The sequence below is a fragment of the Capra hircus genome, chromosome 11 (genome assembly GCF_001704415.2).
Source record: "Capra hircus breed San Clemente chromosome 11, ASM170441v1, whole genome shotgun sequence".
Classification (NCBI taxonomy): Eukaryota; Metazoa; Chordata; class Mammalia; order Artiodactyla; family Bovidae; genus Capra; species Capra hircus.
In genome coordinates this window covers 32,703,426-32,729,663 of record NC_030818.1, presented here as the reverse complement: position 1 = coordinate 32,729,663, position 26,238 = coordinate 32,703,426, and the positions used below count along the sequence as shown (strand labels likewise).

Sequence of the window (26,238 nt, the reverse complement as noted above, 5' to 3'; positions counted from 1 at the left end):
TCATCTGTAGATCTGAGGTTATTGATATTTCTCCCAGCAATCTAATTGTGCATATATAATTTCTTTGGAGATGTACTGATTTACTAATGGTTTGGCTTCATCATACCGGGTAGCCTTTAAAAATATCCAGTTTTTTCCCATTTAGATACTCCGAGACAATTTCCTAAATGCTTACTGTGTACTCTGAAATATACTGCGCTTTACTAGAGTCTTGAAAAATAAGATTGACTGGAAGACGTTAAGACTTAGTTTCAATCTTTATCTTCAAGGAAAACAATTACAAATTTATTATGTTACAGAATCAGAAATCTAGTAGTCAGGTAATTGGACTTCTCCAGGTTTTCTTGTACCTGGCCATCATCTCTCTGCTATCTTCAGCATATTCATTGTTTTTTTTCCTTAGGTTTGTCTAGTTATGATTACAGGATAAGTGCAACAGCTTTCAGTTCGGTTCAGTTCAAATGCTCAGTCAAGTCTGACTCTGCCACCCCATGAATTGCAGCACGCCAGGCCTTCCTGTCCATCACCATCTCCCGGATTTCACTCAGACTCACATCCATCGAGTCAGTGATGCCATCCAGTCATCTCATCCTCCGTTGTCCCCTTCTTCTCCTGCCCCCAATCCCTCCCAGCATCAGAGTCTTTTCCAATGAGTCAACTCTTCGCATAAGGTGGCCAAAGTACTGGAGTTTCAGCTTTAGCATCATTCCTTCCAAAGAAATCCCAGGGCCGATCTCCTTCAGAATGGACTGGTTGGATCTCTCCTTGCAGTCCAAGGGACTCTCAAGAGTCTTCTCCAACACCACAGTTCAAACGCATCAATTCTTTGGCACTCAGCTTACTTCACAGTCCAACTCTCACATCCGTATATGACCACTGGAAAAACCATAGCCTTGACTAGATGGACCTTTGTTGGCAAAGTCACGTCTTTGCTTTCAACATGCTCTCTAGGTTGGTTATAATTTTTCTTCCAAGCAGTAAGCGTCTTTTAATTTGCATCCCTTCATATATGCTTCATATATCTTCATATAACTGCATCCCTAAATAGGCTAGGACTGTGTGTATGTGTGTGTGTGTGTGTGCGCATGCACACGCATGCATCTACATCCCTTTGCTACAAATTCGTCAGCATGTTTCCTCCAGTCTCATTGACTCTTTCCTAAACCAATCGCAGGCATTAGAAGAAAATTATCAAGAATGTCTAGGCTAATCAAAACTCTTGCCCCCAGAGCCAGGCAAAGATCAACTTTGCCTGGAAGCACTGATCACTTAATTTCTTAAGAAAGGTAAAGCAGGAAGATAGGTGGGAAAAGAGTACAGTTTCACAGACTACTTAGAGATAAACACACCAGTGAACCAGTGAAGTCTCTCAGTCATGTAGGACTCTTTGCAATCGCATGGACTGTAGCCTACCAGGCTCCCCATCCATGGAATTTTCCAGACAAGAGTACTGGAGTGGGTTGCCATTTCCTTCTCCAGGGGATCTTCCCAACCCAGGGATCAAACCCAGGTCTCCCACATTGCAGGCAGATGATTTACCATCTGAGCCACCAGGGGAGCCCAGGTAAACACACAAATGAGCAAAATTCTAAAACCTTGACTGAGAAATACACAAAGCTTCATGAATCATATGTACAAATAAAAAGTGATATGATAAATATTGAAGAGCTTGAAAAAAATCAGTGTACACTGACAACTATGCTCCCATTGCCATTTGACTAATTTTAGAATCAATGACATTTTTTCAGGTATTTGTGGTGACAGTAAAACCAACCAAATTTTACCACATCTTAAAGACAGGAAAGACACAAGCCTGAGTCACCCCACACACTTCCCTGTGTACATACTAATAACTTTTAAAGCCTAAGAAGACTTTAGCCCCTTTTCAAATCATAGCCCTTTAAAACAAGAAACTTACTTACCTTTTGGTATTTCTCTGTTAAATAATGAAAGTGTTAAAACTTCCTCCTATTGTATGCATTTACAAAAGTGATCATATAAATAAATAAGCATCGATTAAAACTGTCCTTTTGGAATAGGAAAGATCAGTTAGACAGAGTAGCCCATAAAAACTTGCTTCATTTAGTAAGATTTTTGATAATTTGAGTTAACCATATTTATTATTGTACTTATCTAACATTTCAATTAGTGTTATGCACACATGCATGTATATATATATATATACACACACACACACACACACAATCAGATGTATATACAAGCAAATTAATACAGGTTACACCATATAGAATTATTGGTTTATTTAGGTCCAAAAAGGATGAATATCAGAAAGTTTATATGGTTCAACTGAAGAGTTTTAAACAAACATTCAGAGGAAATAAATATTTTTTGCACTTTCTGACTAGTACATTGTGTTTTCAGCTCAGTGCATAACAAGGATATCTTGAAAACAATATTAATATGTACTTTTGAACTATACCAGAAAGTCTCATTCATAAAATATCTTCAATTAATATAATATCCTTGGTCTATTTCTACTGTGCTGCCAGAAAATCTTAAAGTATAAACATTTGTAAGAATTGTTGCCATCCCCAGATTTGCAATCTGCAATGCTATAGGAAATACAAATGCTTGTCATCAGTTAGAACTCAAAATTGAGTCCAGGTCTAGATTCTTTGCAGGTAGTATTCCTACAGACAATTAGGAATTTTGAATCTAAAATTGAATCTTGTACTTTAAACCTAAATCAAGTCTTAGCTCTTATTAGAACCAAGTATTCTAAAGATGATCACACCAAGGTCCAGTGACCTAGATATCTTGATTATCTGAGACAGTTCTAACTACCCCTCTGCCCCCACCCTTTCTTCCTGTACATGTAGTTCCTGATTGTGCAGTCAGGATGCCAGTTTTAACCTTTGGGGCCTTGTTTGTCTTTTTTAATGGTTTTGAGGCTTTTGCTTCAAGTTTTAATTATATTTTGTTTTTCTTTCCATGTATAAACATACTGCTTATTTTTAAATATATCCGAGAACTTTAGGGCCTTCCTTTAGTGAGTTATGGTTAATACTTAGTTATTAAGACATTTCCTCCTCACCACCCCAAATTTAAGTTTTTATTGGATTGCTAATAAAAATTGTGTGAAATTTCAGGAGTTGCCAATAGATGCCAGTTTCCATAAAAGAACTTCTCCCTTCTCTATATACTCTAGTAGCTGAATGTATTGCAGTATTTTTTTAAATTATTATTGGTTAGAAATCTAGGGTTCCTATACCTTTATTGTACATGGAAAGTAGAGTGTTTTGTGTGACATTCTTTCAACCTCAAATAAATTAGATGTTAAATGGCCATCTATTGTTTAAATGCAGGCAGAGAACTGACATTTGAACCAGAAAATTGCTTTTTAAAATTTAGAACACACACAGAACTCCTATTTCCATCAACCTATGGAGGTCAGTGGCAAATGGGTTAGAATCAGTGTATATTTATGCAGTGAAGAGATGTGCTACCATTAATGTGAAGATTTGCCCAGTGTATAAGCAATATTGATTTTTTTTTTTAAGAAATTTGGCTCCAAACAGGTTATTCCTAAAGCTATCAATTTCATTGAATTAATCAAGATTTATTCATCTTTTTGAAGTGAGCGTGATCTTAAAACACTATTTTTGGAGAAAATAGTGTCACTTACTCTGTGGTTGATGTTCTGCAAGCCAAAGGCAACATCTCTATTTTGTATTTTTTCATCTGTGCCATTTTAAACCAGAAGTAGTCCTCAAAAATAATATTTAGTCTAAGAAGTAATTCTGTAATAAATGTTTTACAGCACCCACAGTTTCTAAGCTATTTATAATGTCTGTCTTCAGGTAAGGTCCATCCATGCCCCTTCTTTTTAGAATTTGCATGATTGGAGAAAATTTACCTCCCCTGTATATGTGCACTCAGTTGTGTCTGACTCTGCAACCCCATGACTGTAGCCCACCAGGCTCCTCTGTCCATGGAATTTTCCAGGCACTACCAGAATGGGTTGCCATTTCCTCCTGCAGGGGATCTTCTTGACTTAGGGATCAAACCAACATCTCCTCTCTCTCTTGCATTGGGAAGTGGATTCTTTACCATGGAACTATCTGGGAAGCCCTTACCTCCCATAAACTTTCCTTGAAAAACCTTTGTGACTCTGATATGTTGACATTCCTTAGTGTTTTCTTAAAAAATTTTTGTACCTTGATTTTTTTTTTAAAGATCTTTGAGAGAAAAACTATCTTCCACATGGGATCCTTGTTATACTGTCTTCTGGCTATTGTCAATAAGCTTTTTTTTATATAATGAAATCTTTTGACCATTTTAGAACTGACTTTCATTGAGTGACTATATCTTATGGTCAAATAATGTGACCAAAAGCAATTGGAAAGTATTACCCTTGTATATTTACATGGAGGATAGAACTAGACTCTTCTGTAGAGCTCAATCCTCCAAAATTATGCCAATAAAATGGTTGAGAATTATTAACATCAAAAAAAGTGTACATGATCTTCTTTCATAAACAGTAACCTGAGTTAAGTGTTACTAAGATTATATAAGAAGATTTAAAGTCTTGGACTTTAGAATTAATGCAGTCTCGTTTCAAATCTCAGCTCTATTATTTACATTTTATAAAACCCTACGCAAGTCATTTAACCATTTAAAATTTCCTCATATTTAAAATGGTGACAATATCATCTGTCTCATAGAAGAATTGAGATAAGTAAAATAATAGTTCTATATAGTATGGCTAAGAGTTCCATGAAAGTTTGTTGTTGTTCTCAAGTGATTATGGTTTTCTTTTAATAATTTTCAAGCACTGGCCTTTAATACCATTGTCAGAATAACATGTTCTTCCCCACAATGTATCACTGCTTCAGAAATTAGAACCAACATCTCAAAATAGTTAATAATTTTTGTCATTCTTAATTTAAGATATCACTGCAGTGTCCATCTAGTTATTTGATAAATATTTCCTGGGCATACATTGGTGTCAAGCAACACTGTAAGACCTGGGCGTCTAGTAGTGAGCAAAGCCTCTTTGATATTCCTGCCCTCTTTGGTATTCTTGTAGGGATAAGATACTCTCTAGGTAATTCTGCAAACAAATCTAAAATTGCAACCACATCAGGCAGTTACGATGGAGATAAACAGAGAGTTCTAGGAGTCTTTCCTAGTCAGATTTGGCCTAGTCAAAGACTCTGAGAAAGATTTTCCAAAGAAATGGAATTTGTGACTGAATTAGAAAGATGAATAATGTGAACTAGTTGAAGAGAGAACAGAAGATGTTCCATGTAGAGACAAGTGTCATGTTCAAAGGTCCTGTGGTGAATAGAGGAGAGAAAATGCAAGTGAAAGACCATTAGAGCTGCAACAGTGCTGGGAGCAGGGAGAGAAGAGTTTGAAATGAGACAGAATTTTGTTTCCAGAATAAGCCAAGTCTTCTAGGTCATTTCAAGTGTTTTGTTTTTATTCTCAAATAGCAAAGAGACACTATTAAAGAGACACTAAAGTTTTATGATCAGATTTGTTTTCACAGATTAGAGGGGGTTGGGAATGGTTGTGTGACAGCCTGTGAGATAGGTGTTGCAGTAGTTCCCATTCTAGTGTCTTGGACTTGCATGGAGGTGGTGAAGATAGAAAGCCGTCAATATATTCAGATACATAGAATGAAGTAGAGAGAGAGAGCAAGAATAAGAGTTGAGGTAACTTGTGGTCTTATAAGTGCCCAATGGGCAGTTGAATGAATGGATCTAAACCTGAGAAAATAGATCTGTGCTGGTGTAATGTGTATGTGGGTCATTTGGGTGTACACACCGAGGAGCACGGCATAGAAGAGGTAAAGGGAGTTCTTGGGTTATTTTTTCAATAAGGCGATGTAAAGACAAAGGCTAGAGTCTTACTAAATTCAGAGACTGGGATATTTTAGCTGGTTATGGGACATGCTAAGTTCATATTTTGTACTCACTTATTGAAATTTCTGCAGACATTGCCCAAATTTCTAGTGGCTTGTAAAAGAGTTAGTTACATAGAATGTTAGTCTAATTGAATCTTATGCCCTTTCAGAATCCAAAAAATAGCATCTTAGTCTTTCTCTGTTGCATGTGTGAATTCTTCAGCAACTTTAAAAAATATTACTAAATGAACAGAAATCAATTATATGGGTCATTTCTAAAATCCCTGGAACTGTATGTTGTGTTTATTTCACTCTTGTTTCTATCTCATTATTCTTAATTTACCCTTTTCCTTATATTCTTGATTAATTTTATAAAATTTCAAATTTATGTTTTCTGTTGCTATTTTGTGTCCATATTTGTTAACCAGGAAGTGACTTGTAAAAATTTTTTGAAATATAATTAAATATAAAACATAAAATCTGTAAATGCTGGTTTGGTAAAACTTTCCCTAAATATTTTTTTTTTTCAAATGTATCCAGAATGGCAAATATGTCTTGGCACCTTTCTTCTTGTGAATTTTTATTTAAGGCTGGTGATAAAAGAAAAACAAAGACTTTAAATTCTTAAGAGTTTAAATTCTGCCTTTTCCTTTAAGCTTTTAAAAATTTAATGATAGACTAAGCATCTCACTCCAAAGGCCAAATGGAAATAGTTTAAAAAGTAGAATTTAGAAGTGTTGAAGTCTTGTATATTTCGCTTTCTGTTCTCAGGATTTATTTGCTTGAAATAATTTAGCAGTGAAATTTATTACTTGCATACTTCGAACTGTGTCTATTTTGCCTTTTTAGCCAATAGAATAGAGTTTTGCTCTTGTGTGTGTGTGTGATTTACTTTTCTCCTGGTGAAAAATATTTTGTTATAGGTATGTATGTGTGTGTGTGTGTGTGAGATTTATTTTTCTCATGGTAAAAAATTATTTTACATTATAGGTATACTGCCAGCAAAAAGCATTTCTCTACAGCTCATTTGTTTTATAGAGACTGCCAGAGTGAATTGGGGACCTTATATGAGCAGGCAGTGGACCTTTGAGCCAAGTGCTTGTTCACACTCCTTTTTTATGATATTTGATGGCTCATTAGAATTCTATCTTCACACCTAGCAAAACAGAAAGTAAGCGTAAATATGATGTTTATTGTCAGAGAAAGTTAAAAAAGCAATAAAACACTTAGGGCTATTGAAGTTTCATCTTAGTCACTTTATCTTGAAATGATAACTTGCCCTTGTTTTATTTTGAATGCACATTTACTAGTGTAGATGCTTTACCCATCAGGTGGCCCTGAGGAAGAGAGGCAGTCAGTACCAGGATGCAACATTGTATTTTCCATGGAAAAGTGCTTCTTTTTGAGCTGAGAATTTATGGAAAATTAAGGTCAAGGTGAAAAGTTTAGGGGAAGGTTTTTGAAGCTTGGCATGATTGACATTTTGGGCCAGTTAACACTTTGTCCTGGGGGCTTGTTCTGTGTATTGTAGGATGTTTACAAGTGTCCCCTATATACCAGTAGTGCCCCCTTCCTTGTGACAACCAAAAAATGTCTCTAGACATTGCCAAGTGTCCTCTGGTAGGGGACAAATTGTTTTTAATGTACAACCACTGACATTAGGTAATTTAAGTATAACTTTCAGTAGTTAAAACACATAAAGAGCTATGGTACATAAACACCTCAGCACTACAAACAGTAAAAAAAAAAATAGAGTTCTTAGGTATTTAAAGCATTTTTTAAATATGTTAGACCATTAGCTTAAAATAAGAATGAAAACAGCAGTTTTGCTAGTTCAGTACAATTTCCATTCATTGATATATTTTGTAAACCATTGGCTAAATCTGCTAAAAATTAATTTCCTTTAACCTGTTTTAAGGGTCATTGTCACAACTCTATGATCAATGTTAATCTTCTCTAAAACAAATTCCAAATTCACCTTGGTATCTTTATCCAACAGTTGATTCTGATAGTCTGATAAAAATTGTAAGTATTCTCATAAAAATAGTAAATAATTACCATGTTTACTTTTGCTCTATTAAGTGCAATTATATTGTCTCCTGAAAGAAATAAAACAAGAAACAGAATAGCCTGTAGAGATAGCTAACTTATTTAATTATCACTGTTGAAGTGACCGTTAATCACAATGTTGATTTCCCACCTCAAATGAAGCAATCATCAGGAAGTTTTTTGAGGTTTTTGTTTTTTTCATTTGTTATAGTACAGAACAAACAAATCATTTAAACAAAATTTTGGCTCAGTCTGTGATTTGGGCAATAAAAATAAATTATTTCTGAAATTGTACTTACTTTGTTTTGTTTTTCATCAATTGTCCAATCAAATTTGATTTTTCTATAAGTGTACTAGTCCATTGCCTGGCAACATTACAAAGTTTTGACTTAATCAACAGTAAAATCAGGTTTCATTCTATACAAATGTTTCCCGATTGTATCATTTAAAGCACTGGAATGTTTAATACTTATTTGTAGTATAATTAGCATAAGCTTTTCCCTCATTCAATATTTCACTTCGTGAATGACAGACCAGTTATATTAGTAATTCTATTCCTGGGGTAGCCCGCTATATTCTGAGTTATGAGTAGTAAATTAGTGTCTTGTTTTGAGCATAGTAGCCCCGCTGGAGTCTGAGGTACTTGATATAATAGTACATAAATCTTTAATTGTGAATCAGAAAACAGGATCATGTGTACTAGAATAAAATCTACTGAGATCAAACTTTCTGTTCTTATGCTCAGCTTTGTGCTCCTATTTTGTTGGTTTAATTTGGGAATATCAGGGGTCATTAGAGAGGTGTGTTCTATAGATATAAAAAGCAGACGTGAAAAAGTTATGGTACATGGAAGTGGTAGACAGTAACAAGGAACAAAACTATGTATCACACCTATGCAGGTAATCCTTACTTGACTCTTTTCTATACTTTCTTGAGAGGCAGGTTTAAAAGAAAATCAAAATCAAATTAGTTGAACTCTAATCTGTCTTAAACCTAAGAAGTTTGACTAAACAGCCCTTCCTCAATAAAACATATATACAGTAATTTTTATTTAATACATGTTTATCTATAATCCTAAGTGAAGTGAAGTGAAGTGAAGTCGCTCAGTCGTGTCTGACTCTTTGCGACCCCGTGGACTATAGCCCACCAAGCTCCTCCGTCCATGGGATTCTCCAGGCAAGAATACTGGAGCGGGTTGCCATTTCCTTCTCCAGGGGATCCTCCCAACTCAGAGATCGAACCCAGGTCTCCCACATTGCAGGCAGACGCCTTAACCTCTGCACCACTAGGGAAGCCCCAATCTATAATCCTAAACAGGTGTAAAACTTTAAAATGAGGACATCATATTCTAGACCTCACTCAGTGATAGTACAGATTGTGCTGCTTTGCTCCCTTATTTCTGTGATCCTGGTGACGTTGCTCACTGCTGCTCTTCTTTGTAGCTGATCACTGACTTCAGGCCTTGTCTCTATTCTAATAGTGATTATGATGCTCAGTTACTAGCTGAGAACATTGAATTAGGAACAGTACATTCCCAGATATTTCTTTTCTTTCCTTTCTTGCGGTTGACTATTTTCTTTTCAAATTCCTTATTTTTTCTTTTCATTCCAGGAAGAAAAATATTCCATTTTTTCATGTCTATTTGCATATTCATTTAGGAATACAAAAATGATTTGTGCTTTCAAATATTCACGTTCCTACTTCATTACAGGTGGAGAAAGTACATGTGATTGTATATCCAGCCTGAAAGGTGATATATAAACCCATTGGCTGCATATATATGTACATAATACTGACATATTTTTCAGGAAATATAAAGTACTTAAAGGTCATGCTTAACTTTTATGACACAGATAGAGGCAGACATTTCCAATAAGATTCAAGTTAGCCTTTTCTTTGACAGTAACAGCACAGAGAGCAGACATAAAATAAAGAACTTGGCCCATCAGGCCAGCAGCCAAAATAAAACAAGGCACCACAAGTCAAATCAAACAACTGGATAGAAGAATTTTAATATAAAATGGTAATGGTCTTGGTTGGCGTCATTTAGTTACATTTTTATAACACCGTATGTTGATTTACTATACATTTGTAGCTACAGAAAGATTCTCTAATTCAGTTGTGCAGTTGCCTGGGGTGCCGCTCTGTAATGGTGAATCCCTAGGTTTCACTTGCAGAAATTCTGATACAAGAGACCATAGATAGGTTCTGGGAATGCACAGTTTTAACACAACTGCATGTCTGACTCTGCGACTCCATGGACTGTCGCCCGCCAGGTTCCTCTGTCCATGGGATTCTCCAGGCAAGAATGCTGGAGTGGGTTTCTGTGCCTTTCTCCAGGGAATCTTCCCGACCCAGGGATCGGACTGTATCTTCTGTGACTTCTGCATTGCAAGTGGATTCTTTACCTACTGAGTCACCTGGGAAGCCCTTAACACAACTACAGTGATGCTAATACAAATTATCACTCTTAACCCAGAGCCACATTTTGTGAACCACTGCCCACCACTCTAGGTCATCAGCACTTTGGGTTTCACCAAGGTCTCAATGAGGTAGCTCATCCTTTCCCTTCCTCACTGTTCCTTCCTCTCCTCAACTACATCTGCTCTAACTCTGTATTTACCAAGACTATTTCCTTGAATTTAGTAGTTTATATTAGTGCTTCCAAAATTCCAAGCAATTAATCTATGAAAGAATAATCATAATATAACTTGCTTTTAACTTGGGAACTTCCTGTTCAGTTTTTGTAGCAAATTCAGTAATTCTGAATAGTTTTTAAAAAGTTGCCCCAATTCTTAATTCACCCCAGTGTTTCATTTCAGCTTCCTATCATTTTTACTTGAATTGATATATATTTGTTTTTGTATGGGAGGAAAGTGTATGTGAAAGTAATTACCAAATTTAATTCACAGCTGTTTCTTGTAAGTATAAATTAACTACTGTTGGAGTTATAGCAAAGATTGAGGAACAAGGCCAGAAATAGGAATTGGAGGACTGAAGGAGATCGTAATGAGTAGTTTGTCTGAGTTACAGTCAAGGAGGAAGTGGAAAATCTCAGAGTGAATGCAATCATATAAATAGAGATAAGGGAAGATTTTGAAGTCAAATTAGAATGAAAACAAAGAAATAATCATAGGCCAACCAATACACCACAATGAGTTACGTACCATCTGAGAGATGCAAGGAGTCACCTTTTGTTCTGTTTTTTAAGTTTATCCTGGTCAACAGGCAGGTAATGAAAGAAATGGGAAAGATACTTGATCTTCTGATTGAGTAGACATGGAAGAGAGGAACTTCTTTCAGACAGACACACACAGTCTGAGAAATCTCGTTGAGGTTACATTTGATTCTTTTTAGGTGTTTTAGTCACTAAGTCGTGTCTGACTCTTGTGACCCCATGGACTGTAGCCTGCCAGGCTCCTCTGTCGATGGGATTCCCCAGGCAAGAATCCTGAAATAGGCTGCTATTTCTTTCTCCAGATCTTCCCAACTCAGGAAGTGAACCCAGGTCTCCTGCCTTTCAGGTAGATTCTTTACCCACTGAGCTACAAGATTCTTTTCTTATACTATAATAAATAGCCTCTAGATGCATGATATTTTATTGTGAAACTGACAGTATTGATGTCATATCACCATTCCAGTCAGACTGATGATAGGGAATTTTAAAAAAAATATTTCATAAGGATCGTCCCAAAATAATACATAAAAACCACTTCTCTCTGTTGAGAAAAAGGAACTTGTTTCAAGAGATCACTGGCAAGATCATCTTCTTGGAGAGTTATGTTATATAAATGATCAAACTTTTCTTCAATGTCATCTTTGAATAGTGGCCTGCGTTTCTGTTAATACTATGTAAATCTATGGAAAAATAACATGTTGGAAGCCTCATCTGTCTCAGAGAGTGGTTGCAAGATGACAAAGGGAAAGAGAAGAACTTCTTTAGTTAAGAAGGTAAAGAAAGGATGAAATCTCAGCAGCAGCCCTTGGTTAATGAACCTGGGCATCTCTGACATGCACAAGGAGGTATCCTGTGAATGTGAGGACTGAATCGACAGGCTCAGAAAAGAATGGAAATGTTGCGCCTTCCTTTCAAAGCAGTCTTAAGAGAGTTGTGAGTCTGAAGCAGACAGACAGGCTGATGAATAGATTTGTCAAGGAGAATGTAAAGCAAGGAATAAATTGGGGTGATGTGAGATAGCAATTCTCCACGTTCCTCTGGGGATGCCACTCTTTAGGCTGATGAAAGGGTGAGAAGTGCTGATAGATTAAAAAAAAAAAAAAAAGAGGCCTGAAGACAAATGGAGCAAATCATAAAGGACAACTGAGAAGTAATCCATTCATTATTTTCTGTGTCAGTTGGGATTGCCATATCACTTTGCCTCAAAAGACCAAAAGCTTCCTTACAGAAGTAGACTAACATAGTCTAACATTGTAGTTGTGACTGCAGGTCTGAAGTTAGGGTTCCTGGGTATAAATTCTGTTCTTATAGATTGTGATACCTTCCTTATCTTTAAGAAATTGCACATCTTGGTTTCTGTGTTTCATCTTCTATAAGTAATTATTTTACAATTATAATATTGTATGGATCAAATGGGACAAACATTATAAAGTGTGTAGTGCAGGGAGTATCACAATAAAACTCACAAAATTAGCTATGTAGCTTAGCTTCTGGAATAATATTTCAGTTATAGAACTCTTCCTATTTTCAGATTATTTATAATTAAAAGAGAGAGATCATGCCAATAAAGATATAATTATTATCACTAGGAATGTTTTAATATTATTATAACATAAGAATGCATTTTAAAAAATTGAGGGGAAAATAAGTAAGAAATTATTGTAGATTAGAGGGAACCGCTACTCACTCCAGTATTCTGGCCTGGAGAAGCTCATGCACAGAGGATCCTGGTGGACTGCAGTCCATGGGATCGCAAAGAGTTGGACATGACTGAGCGACTAACTCAACTACTGCTAGAGAGGATATAATGTTCTATCCCCTTGTAAAATGTGTTTTAAGATTAGCAGTAAAAGAATGTTATTTTATAGATTTTAAAAAATAATTTAAAAATAGGTTCCACTGTACTATATTAAGTTCAATTCAGTCGCTCAGTCGTCTCCGACTCTTTGCAACCCCATGAATCGCAGCACGCCAGGCCTCCCTGTCCATCACCATCTCCCGGAGTTCACCCAGACTCATGTCCATCGAGTCCGTGATGCCATCCAGCCATCTCATCCTCAGTCATCCCCTTCTCCTCCTGCCCCCAATCCCTCCGAGCATCAGAGTCTTTTCCAATGAGTCAACTCTTCACATGAGGTGGACAAAGTACTGGAGCTTCAGCTTTAGCATCATTCCTTCCAAAGAAATCCCAGGGTTGATCTCCTTCAGAATGGACTGGTTGGATCTCCTTGCAGTCCAAGGGACCCTCAAGAATCTTCTCCAACACCACAGTTCAAACGCATCAATTCTTCAGCGCTCAGCCTTCTTCACAGTCCCGACTCTCACATCCATACATGACCACAGGGAAAAACCATAGCCTTGACTAGGTGGACCTTAGTCGGCAAAGTAATGTCTCTGCTTTTGAATATACTATCTAGGTTGGTCATAACTTTTCTTCCAAGGAGTAAGTGTCTTTTAATTTCATGGCTGCAGTCACCATCTGCAGTGATTTTGGAGCCCCAAAAAATAAAGTCTGACACTGTCTCTACTGTTTCCCCATCTATTTGCCATGAAGTGATGGGACCAGATGCCATGATCTTCGTTTTCTGAATGTTGAGCTTTAAGCCAACTTTTTCACTCTCCTCTTTCACTTTCATCAAGAGGCTTTTTAGTTCCTCTTCACTTTCTGCCATAAGGGTGGTGTCATCTACATATCTGAGGTTATTGATATTTCTCCCATCAATCTTGATTCCAGCTTGTGTTTCTTCCAGTCCAGCATTTCTCATGATGTACTCTGCATATAAGTTAAATAAGCAGGATGACAATATACAGCCTTGATGTACTCCTTTTCCTATCTAAAACTGATTCATAAAAATCACCTCCAGCATATGCTTTCTCCAGTGTGTTCAACAAAACCATGCCTTCAAACCTCAGTGAGTCAGAACAAAGCAGAATTTAGTAGAAATACTAGGTATATAGTTTTGAGGATACTTTTCTAAGACTTTCTAGTCCTCATTGTAATAAAACACTATTCCTTTAGTTGCTAGGTGGAAGTTGTATTATTGAACTCAAATGCACTAGGTATTGCTCTCCACAATACTATTGCAAGTGCCTAGCTGATGTTTTGCTTTATGGGCTCTATATTTAGTAAACAATCCTTATCTTAAACCTTCAGACACTAGGTGACAGTCAGTGTTTTCAGAATATATCCAATAAAGATATTCAATAACTTCAATAACAGGAAAATATGTTCAAACCAAAATGGTAATTGATATATTAAGATGTGTTGATGTGATGCCAAAACATTATTTCAAGAAAATATGGAAGGAAAAAAAGCCATATTTTATATACATATACACAAGTACACACTTTCAGTGTGCAGTTCAAATTCAGAAAGCTAGTTTTAAAATTTGTGATCTCCAGAAATGGACTACCTAAAACATAGGTAAAGCAGATCATTGTTAGAAGACTTATTAAGATAAACATAGATTAGCATCTATATTGCATCTAATATTGCATCTAATAGCATCTATATTAGCATCTAAACCAAGACTGGGACTTGGTTTTCTGAAAATCATTTGTAGACAACATTTTCAAGCTCTTTCTTAGTAGTGAAAGGACATTTGAGGGAATATATAGAAATCTCTGTTCTAAACATGGAAATCAGGACTGCCTTGTGTGGTTGTCTAGTGCGCTATGTCATCATATCTAACATGATGCCATCTGTGTCATGGATATCGCTGGGTCATATGCTTATTACAACAATTTTAAGGAAGATGATGGTAAAGAATCTGGTTCCAATACAATAAGAATAGTGTGAAACATTTCCAACAGATGAAAAGAATGTCTTGATAAAAGGTAACCTTTTCCTAATTTTTTAGAACATGCCCTATGGATATGCAATAACCTTGACAGTAACTTAGACTTTTGTCAATAGACCAGGGATTCAGCTCACATCAGTTTTCTTCCCCCCACACTCAGCCCATCTTTTTCTATTCATAGCCCTTTCTTCTCTCTCCTAATTCATGAAATGCTAACTTTGTTAACTCTGACATTGGAACCAATATCTTCTTTTCCTACCTTTACTTGGTAGCAGATCTCATTAGGAAGCAACATGATGCCAGATATAATTCTAGGTAGCTTACATCATTAGCTAGTGAAACTGCAATTTTCTGTGTAACTTTGGGCAAATCATCTTTGCTTTCTATGACTCAGATTTCTCAGATTGTAAAACAGGGAAAGTAATAGGACCTATTTATAGGGTTACTCGACTGAGCAACTTCCCTTTCACTTTTCACTTTCATGCATTGGAGAAGGAAATGACAATCCACTCCAGTGTTCTTGCCTGGAGAATCCCAGGGACGGGGGAGCCTGGTGGGCTGCCGTCTATGGGGTCACCCAGAGTCAGACACGACTGAAGTGATTTAGCAGCAGCAGCAGCAGCAGGGCTTTCTTGGTGGCTCAGCTGGTAAAGAATCTATCTGTAATGCAGGATACCTGGGTTTGATCCCTGGATTGGGAAGATCCCCTGGAGAAGGGCAAAGGCTACCCACTCCAGTATTCTGGCCTAGAGAATTCCATGGACTGCAGAGTCCATGGGGTCACAAAGAGTTGGACATGACTGAGTGACTTTCACTTTCACATAGGGTTACTATGTGGATTGAATAAGTTAACTGATGAAGCATAATCAAAATGACATTTTGCATACAGTAAATGATCAAGAAATGTAAAATAAAATCAATACTATAATCTCACTTAATCTTTAGGAAAACTTATGGTGAAGTATTATTATTGTTAATTTCATGTTACAAAGGAGGAGACTGAGCCTCTGAAAGATTGATGCTTGTTTTATCTACTTCTAAGAAGTATTTGAGATTTAACAACAAAAAGGATATCAAAGCACTTTTTAAACATGAATCGCAGTACAAATAAAAGGAATTAAGGTATTATTTGAGCTAAAGAAAACAAAGACTAGTAAGTATCTGTTAATGTGATTAGATATACAGGTAATGAAATGTAAAAGAAACAGCTTCTGCAACCAAGCTATAATTTATGAGGAATATGATTCTTACCAACTCTAAAATCATAAACTGTGCCCAAGACATCCCAAGGCAAAGCTTCCATGGTACTGAGAGTGAAAACTCTTTAGTCTGACATTGGTTTATTTAAATCATAAGCAATTAGAAACAAATGCCATTTTGTATTCGACTCCATCCTCTGTTGTTCTTTAATGAAAATACTGGATAATCCGAACATAATTAACTCCAAGTTTATTTTTATGGATATTATCTTTAATATTAATAATGTTTGCCCCTGTCTACATGAGGCATGATTTCTGAGATTTCTTCCTTTGTTCTCTATTCTATTAAGAAAGCTAAATAAATGAAGAGTAGCTAAAAGATCTATCATTCTTTGCATATAACTTGTATTCTAATATGCAGTGTGAGTTGTTTTATCTTGTTTTTAGGTTATTTTTTTTCTAACAGGATAATCTCAGATTAGCTGTTGTAAGAATTGCATTGTCTATGTGTACCATCCAACTGATTATGTTTTTAAAAACGCATTTGCCCCTTGTGCTAGAAAAATTACCCAGTTAACATCATGATAATAGTAATGATTTTCAGAAAAGGATTTGTAGGTCCTTTTCTCTGTAATTTACTTGCTGTTTCTAACAACCCTTCACAATGGCTGTAATCAGTGTGGTAATTTTTCCCATGAACTTGGCCCAGAGCTGCCCATCACTACTTTACTTACATATATATAAGTACCTCGATACCTTTCTCAATTTGCTGTTGATTGTAATTAGAGTTACTTTTGTTTTTTCTTTTTAATTGTGAAGAACTTTCTACTAGTAAACAATATAAACATGAGTCAAAAATATTTTTTTCCTCTCAACAGGAAACACTGAATTATGGCATTTATAACTTGGACAGATCTTAGAGATCATCTATTCTTACCAATCAGTGCATTAAAAGAAAGGGTTTTTCAGAGGTTAAATGTCAAGGCCAAGATCACATGGAGATTACATAAGTGACTAGACCTTTTAATCCTCTCTCCATTGCTTTGTAATTCATTGGTAAAGTGGGTTAGTATTAACATGTGTTAAATCTGTGCAGATCCAAATGTGAATAATTAGTGCTTATCCCAGTAATTAGGGAGAACCCTCCAAGAGGGCAGATGCTTTGAAGCTTTTGTTCACTGTTTTACTCCTAGTGTCTAGAATAGTGTGTATCCTGGGTCAGTAATTTTTTTTTAATAAATAAATGAATGGCTAATTTAAAACATCATATACATGCACAATTTTTGTTTCCTTCCCCTTAATTACTTGGATTTTTAAATAGTGTGTTTTTACTTATTTATACAGATAATTTATTTTTCTTTCTGTATATTAAATATCATCTCACCTCTATATTAAACATTCAGTCAGCCAACCAAGTTTTTATTAACCACAGGAAGTCATACAACATGTGATTAATATTTTTTCTAATTGAACTAAATGCATTCCTCCATTCATTAATACATGTCAAGCAATTAAATTTCATGATATAAAGAGCAATTACTACAATTATTATAATTATGAACCATGGGTTAAAATGCTCTGATATTAATTTACTGGTATTAAAGAATTTCAAAGTGAAAATACAGATTTAAAAACATTTGCTCAAATGGTAAAGCTGTTTCTGGAATCTCCCTATCACATTCATTGTATGTGAGACTTTCCAAGGAATATTTCATCATCTTCTTCTTCAAGAGGATCTGTCCACCTTACATGTGCCCTGCTGCTAACACTCTTTTTTTTTTTTTTTTCTCTCAGATCAAATACTAAAACCCAGGAGAGTTTGCTTAAAATATCAACTCTTGGTAGCTTAATTTAGACAGTGTCACCCTAGAAAATCGTTTGATTAACCACAACTATAACCTTTAGTATAACAAAATAAAGATCATCAAAATGAATTTTATATTTGAGTAAGTACCTGAGAAGGCATTCTGTTCTATTTAAGCACTATAAAAAAAGAAAAAGAAGGAAAGAAAAAAAATAGAAAAACAGAAAAATGATATAAGAAATTTCTGTCAGCTCTTTGTTTTGGTGTTGAATTAATAAGCTGGTGATATATGAATATGTATAAAATTATGCTGTTTTCAGTGTACACAGGGGGAAATACCCCATAAAAACAAAAAACAATGGTTAGTACACAGTACTCCCAGTGCAGAGGAGTGATCGTGTTTACCACTGAGTCTTGTTGGTATGCTGGTCTCATTGTATTGGCAACCTAGGCTACATCACAGGCTGTCCACAGTCCATCCAGGTTGTAAGTGATCTGAGCTGGTAATCAGGCTCAGCCATTACAGGACACTCTCCCCCTTCTCCTGACTCCTCAGGTAGCTTTGAAAGTGGAATTTTTTTTATTTTTTGAGTTGTTAATTTTATAGGAACTGACCCAGAGGTATTGAAAGGCTTCCTGAGAGATGCTGGGTCTTCTAGTTTCAGTTCAGTTCAGTTCAGTTCAGTCACTTAGTCGTGTCCGACTCTTTGCGACCCCATGAATTGCAGCACGCCACGCCTCCCTGTCCATCACCAACTCCCGGAGTTCACTCAGACTCACGTCCATCGAGTCCGTGATGCCATCCAGCCATCTCATCCTCTGTCGTCCCCTTCTCCTCCTGCCCCCAATCCCTCCCAGCATCAGAGTCTTTTCCAATGAGTCAACTCTTCGCATGAAGTGTCCAAAGTACTGGAATTTGAGCTTTAGCATCATTCCTTCCAAAGAAATCCCAGGGCTGATCTCCTTCAGAATGGACTGGTTGGATCTCCTTGCAGTCCAAGGGACTCTCAAGAGTCTTCTTCAACACCACAGTTCAAAAGCATCAATTCTTCGGCGCTCAGCCTTTTTCACAGTCCAACTCTCAAGTTGGTTGTTAATAATTCTGACTCCCCAAATAACAGCAGTGAATGAAACTGTTCAGCTCAATGCTTGAGTAATCTAGCTAGATATCAAAACACTGGGCTTTGAAGAGAAACAGACCTGAGCCATTCCAGTTCAATATCTCAAGTATGAGACGTCATTCAAGACCACGAGGGAAGAGTTGGACTAAGGCAAGATGCCATGGCTGGCGTGATTCCAAATACTGACTAGAAATTCAGGGCATCACAGTTAGTCAGAGTGGGGCATCTTGGAGCTCAGGAGGCCCTCTGTAAAAATAAATCCTAATTTTATTAGGAATTGAATTATTTCTCAGTTTGGAGAAATTTCAAATCATTTTTGTTTTTGTTAAGACATTGCAAATCCTATTTATTTGATTTTAAATAAAACACATTGAAAAATCTTTCCAATTACAAAAGAAACATAGATTCACTGTAGAAAACTTAGAAAATATTAAAAACTCAAAAAGCGGAAGACAGTGATTTAACTTTTCATGACCATTATTAACATTTGCTGAAATGTTCTCTACATATATTTTTCAAATGAAACCATATCATGTACATGTTATAAGCTGCTTGTCCAGCTTAATAATAGATACAAAAAATATTCCAAAGTCATCAAGTACTGTGCTACAATGTGATTCTAATGGCTGACTAGTAGACCATAAGTTACCTGACAAATACCCTTTGATTATTTAGATTTTTTTCCAATCAGCCTCTCTTATTATTTCTTCCCTTATGATCTCGTAGTACTTTGCTTATGCTGCTAATGCAAATATATATATATATTTGTGAATGCATTTGTTGCCATCTTTTGCTGTGAGTGCCTTTAGCTTGGGGATTTGGTCTTTTTAAATCATTGTACCACCATCATCTAGTCTGGAATCAACACAGTAAATGATAGGTATATAATCAATTTACACACATAAACCTAATAATTACATATGACATACACATAGATTTAGTAAGTTTTGACATATAGCAAAGACTGGACTTCCCTGGTGGCTCAGCTGGTAAAGAATCCACCTGCAATGTGGGAGACCTGGGTTCAATCCCTGGATTAGGAAGATACCCTGGAGAAAGGAGTGGCAATCTATTCCAGTATTCTTGCATGGAGAATTCCATGGACAGAGGAGCCTGGCAGGCTACAGTCCATGGGGTTTCTAAGAGTTGGACATGACTGAGTGACTTTCAATCACTCAGTCATATTATGGAATGCTAGGTCCATTCTAGCTATGAAAAACCAAGTGAAAGTGAAAGTCGCTCAGTCATGTCTGACTCTTTGAGACCCCGTGCACTGTATTGTCCATGGACTTCTCCAGGCCAGAATACTGGAGTGAGTAGCCTTTCCCTTCTCCAGGGGATCTCCCCAACCCAGGGATTGAACCCAGGTCTCCCACATTGCAGGTGGATTCTTTACCAGCTGAGTCACAAGGATGCTAAACCAAGGCAGCATATTAAAAAGCAAGAGACATCGATTTACTGACAAAGGTTCATATAGTCAAAACTGGTATTTCCAGTAGTCATGTACAGATAAGAGAGTTGGACCATAAAGAAGGCTGAGTACCAAAAACTGATGCTTTTGGATTGTGGTGTTGGTGAAGACTTGAGAGTCCCTTGGACTGTATGGAGATCAAACCAGTCAATCCTAAAGGAAATCAACCCTGACTGTTCATTGGAAGGACTACTGCTGAAGCTGAAGCTCCGGTACTTTGGCCACCTGATGCTAAGAGCCAACTCATTAGAAAAGACCGTGATGCTGGGAAAGACTGAAGGCAAGAGGAGAAGTGACGGGCAGAGGATAAGATGATTAGATAGTTGGACTCAGTGAACATGAATTTGAGCAAACTATGGGACATAGTGAACAGAGGAGCCTGACAGTCCATGAGGTGGCAGAATCGGACACAATTTAGTGACTGAACAACAACAGATCCATTCAGAGGTAAATCCCTTATAATATTATCACCATTTCTTCAAAGAGCAGTGGAGGGTCTAGAGACCCCTTTCAGATATAGAGTTTCAGACATCTGTTTCTTTTCAGAGTCATTTTTTGTTTATTTGTTTGTTTTGTATCACCTGGGAGTGTTTCCTGAGGGCTCTAACTACAACAATCATAGTTTAACTCTGTTAAATAAATTCTAGTACATAGCATTATGTTTTTAATTCCAGCTCTGCTACTCACCAGCTCTTCAACTTTGGGTAAATTATTTAACCTTCTGCATCACTTTTCCCTGTCTGTAAAATCTGAGTAAAAATATCTATCCCACACTTTTAAGAGGAAAAATTAATTTGTTTTTTTAAAAGTAAAATATTTTAAAATAATCTATAAAGATAACCTGCCTAATAAATAGAAGATAGTATGACTCTTTAAATGCCTTTGTTTTTCCTTTCCTTAAATCCTTTTGACATGTAGGACTAAATCCACTTCAGTCAGTGACTTGATTTCCTGAGGGTTAATGCTACATGTAGTCTTCATCCATTTGGCAGAGGCAAGGGAGAACACATTATATGTAAGAAAAATGAGATAGCCCTTGCTTCTGATTTTCCCTTCCTTTAAAAGCTGTAAACACAAAAGTGGTTGCTTCATGTCAGAGCAGCCTGAATGCAATGTATTTATAGTTAATGAAAGGCAAGGCAAGCAACTCTGAAATGCATGCTTCAGGATTTTCTCTTGATACTTTCTAGAGTCTATCATAAGTTAGAGCTGATTTGATAATATGATAGGCATATGAAAGAACATTGCAGATTGTCCAAACTTCTGCTCAAGTAGAACTTGGTGGTTTGCAGCTCCAGGGAAATTAATGGTTTTTTGGGCATGCTGCTCTGTAGCTGGAGGTTTGAGGTGTTTTCTGGGACAACAGATATGCAAACTGTCCTCAGAGTGCCCTGTCCACTCCAGCTGAGTCATCTAGTGGCTAAACTGGGATCACAGTTTGTCATGCTCACATCTATTTTTATAGAACTAAGCTTTACATATTCTTAGAGATAAATGCCTATTTATTGGGGTACAAAGGTGGACAAGGAAAGTCTTTTGACCCCAAGAAACTCAATGAGAGAATCTGTGTCAATTCCAGGCTAGAAGTGAACTGTCAGTCTAACAGCTGCAGTAAGATGCAGGCTTTGTGCTGCATCCAGCAGTATCATGCTGTTCATCTAATTGGCTGGTTTAGGTTTCAGTGATGGGGTGGAGAGAGGGGATGCAAGAAGGAAGGAGAGCTAAGTGATGCCTGGGAGCTTTCCTTGTGTTCTAGTGTTCCTCTGAACAGTAATTATTGTCATGTATTCAAAAACTTGACGGCAGGAACAGAGAATCTCTTTGGTGAAGCACCAGTCTATATTTGGGTCTGAGTGTCTTTGGGCCTACAGAAGATCCCAGAGAAGCTGCAGTTAGTGGTTGATGAATACAAAACAGCACATTGTAGCTAAGCATGGATCTTTTGCCTTCCCGAAAAATCTAAGTTCCGTGAAAGAAAAAGGTAGCCCTCTGATGTAAATGGGCGTGCAGATACCTGTTTCAGCCACCACTTATGCCCTCTGCCTCCAAAACAGCAGTACTGCACAAAGGAAGGAACTCCTGTGAGTGAGGAGCCCTGAGGGCTCAGAACTGTTTGGTTTCCTTACAGATGGATAGGAGCAGGCATGGTTCAAATTAACCAAAAGATGTAGCTCATTTTTTTAAATGTATCTGATGTGTAGCACAGACTGAGGAAAGGAGGTAGGCTGAAAGAGATTATGTTGGGACCAGTTTTACATAAATTCTGCTCTATTTCATTTGTGGGAGTTTCTTGAAATCAAGTTACGCATTGTAATTTCTTCCAAGGCTCAAGCTGTGGCCTCAAAAAAAAAAGGGGGGGACAATATATGTATATTTGTGTACTTATATGGAACCTGTATTTTCTGATCCAAACATCAGATCACATGTTCCACATTTTTAGCAAAGGCATGAGCCAAATATCTAGACATCCTGGGCAGGTACCTGCAATTTGGCACCCTGAGGGGATGAATGATTAATGCTTTTATAATTTGCTCTTTAAATATGTATCTATATTTATTTATGTGTAAGCATGAGAGTGACTTTGGGCATGGCTAGCTGTTTCTCTCAGCTGTGCCCCTTCTATTCTTCTGAGCGTTTTATTTAAGATGATGGGGAAACCTCAGAAAAGCCACTAAATAGGGGAGACCTCAGAAAGGCCACTAAATAGGAACAGGATCTTTAAATAAAGACATAATTTAAATAAACCAAATTGGCTTAGGGAAGACTTTCAAGATTAGGGATATAAAGACCTAGAAATTTCAGTTATACAGTCTCTATAAAACTTCCATTCTAGCCATAATCAAGAGGAACAGAAATGATATTTATTTAAAACAATAAATTTATTTTAAAGGGAAAATAATTTATTTTTCTATGCCCTTCTTTATCTGAATATGCTGATTACACTGACCAAGTAGTATTCTTTTCTCCCATATTTAATCCTTTATAATGGTTCATAAACTGAATTTATGCTAAGTTTAAATGAACAGAACATAATCTAATCAGACACTGTTATGATAGTTGCAAGTTGAAGGTAAGAAGTCTTCCACCTTACACTGGCAAGGTCCAAATCTCCAATTCTTTGAATATCCTTCAGTCTACTCACAGTGGCAGAAGCTGTAGGCTTTTTACATCTGTAACATCTTCCCAGCACATCCTAAAGCAAGCATTAGAAATGGTCTGTTTTCTTTAAAAAACTTAGTAATAAAGAAAAAAGAAGGAAGCATGGAAGGAGGGAGGAAAGGAAGAACATTGAATGTCCATTCTTTTGTTAGGTAATTGTGTTCTGTTTTTTGTAGTTCCTCACCTCTGAATTGTTTATCATGTGCATACGCATATATGTATGCACACATATATACATATTCATATACATACACAGCACTTCACTCTTACAGGTTGGTGCTTAAAACCCCTGCTGAAAAGGCCCTTCTTTCCCTGGTGCTTCAATTAATGATGGCCTCTGGCTAGTTGTCCAGCTTTGAACTCAGTGTCAAATCCTGAATGAAATCACTGTGTGAACTTGAGTGTATTACTTAAAGTTTTTGACCCTAGTTTCTTCTTGGGTAGCATAAACAGATTACAGATAAATAACTATATTTTGTTGGATAAATACAAGATAAAATATATATCTGCTTGTTTTTTGAGAGTAGGATGACTTCATGTTTCATTAATCTTCAAACAGGCCCTTTCTGTACCTCTTCCCATATGCCAGCCATGATAGTGTGTGTGTCTGTCAGTCTACAGCCAACTTTATTGATGGTAATGTGGTTAAATCAACTTTTGAGCCTCCAAACTCACATACATATGCAAAATATTTATATAACAACATACACTTTATCAGGTTTTAGAAAAGTTTAAAAATAATAATATCATTTTATTATTTAATTATTTTATTATTATTTTAATTATATTAGTATTAATACAATAACATTATATGGTTTATTTTTAGACTTTTCTGAATGAAGGTAAGCTTTCAACAGGGTCTTTTATTTTCCTTTGACTCACATACAAAAATCTGCTGCTTGATGAGCACTTGGTATATGACAGATTAGGTACCACTGTTTATATGTATTTCTATGATATAACTCCCATAAGAGGAACCTGTTTTATCAAAAGTCATATCTTAAAAACCCATGCATTTAACCACTATGCTATACTGCCTTTCAAAGCACAGAAAGAAGAAAAACATAAGAGAATGGTCAAAGATGTGGAAACTTTGGCTAGGAATACCAAAGTTTTAGACCAGGAATGCTGACCTAGCTTCTGCTTAGCTGAGAAAAATGAACAGAATTATAGTCTACGTGAAACTCTTCCATCTAATATATAAACCAGAGTTCTTATTTTCAAATGCAAAATCTTATCAAAATAATTAAAGTGGGTTAAAGGAATAGCATCAATAGCCTTGTCTGAAGAGATATCAATTAAGAAAATATCCTGTTATTGAGAATCATAGTAAAAATTCATACTAGAAGCAAAACTGTTGCCCATATAAATGTGGATGTTGTTTCAGCTAGAAGAGAAATCTGACCTAAAAGTCTGTTTAAATAACTGTTTCAGTGAGGATCAGAGGGGTAGAGGAGGTTATGTGGACTGCAGAGAATGCTAACTTATTAAGACCTAGACTTTCCTTTAAGTCCTTAAGAATTTGATATCATATTATTCTTAGGATTTTTTTTAATGTAAATGATATTTAATCCAACAATGATATTTGAAATATCTTAAAGTGATATCTGTTGTATACCAATTATATATTAAGTACGTAGCATGTTAGACACTCTAGAAGATGAAAGAAAGTAAAATTAAGGAACTAGCTTCCAAGAAGCTAACAATTTAGTTTGGGTACACAATGCATTTATGTACAAATGAGTAATACCAACATGAAAACTTCATTGGGTAATGGACTCTTTTTATCCACTAATCTATGTCCAGAACTAAGAATGATACCTACCTAATACCTATGTAATAAATATTTAACCAGAATAGATGAATTAATAAACACATAAAGTATGGGAGATAAATATCCCTGCTGTTCCTGATGCTAAGTCACTTCAGTTGTGTCCGACTCTGTGCGACCCCATAGACTGCAGCCCACCAGGCTCCCCTGTCCCTGGGATTCTCCAGGCAAGAACACTGGAGTGGGTTGCCATTTCCTTCTCCAATATCCCTAGTAAATAATATAATGGGGATTCCATGGTGGCTCAGTTGCCAAAGAATCTGCCTGCAATGCAGGAGACCCAGGTCTGATCCCTGGGTCAAGAAGATCCCCTGGAGAAGGGAATGGCTACCCCTCCAGTATTCTTACCTGGAGAATTCCATGGACAGAGGAGCCTGGCAGGCTACAGTCCATAGGGTAACAAAGAGTCAGACACGACTGAGCAACTAACACACAAATAATATAAGAGAAACCACAAAATAGCACAAGATTAATTGTCAAATTAAGGATAGAGGAAATAAGTAGTGAAGGGAGGGTAAGGCTGACTATTAAGAGTATTGAAAAAATTGATGTTTATAAAGGTACCCATCATGATATCTAACATTTACTGATTCCCAACAGTCGTTAACTACTGAAATCTAATATAGTAATTCAGCAAACCGTGTCTTTTCTGTGCCCAGAGATATATATTTGAGGATTGAGATAGATATGATAATTTAGGTCACCTGGAACACCACACAGTGTTTGTTATCATAGCTAATGAGTTGACAAATAG

General features: G+C 36.5%; 1 protein-coding gene across 13 annotated transcripts in view; it reads left to right on the top strand.

Annotated features, from left to right (window-relative positions):
- The window catches only part of NRXN1 (neurexin 1), a 1,209,846-nt gene that overhangs the window by 336,325 nt on the left and 847,283 nt on the right, over positions 1-26,238 (top strand). The window lies entirely within an intron of this gene.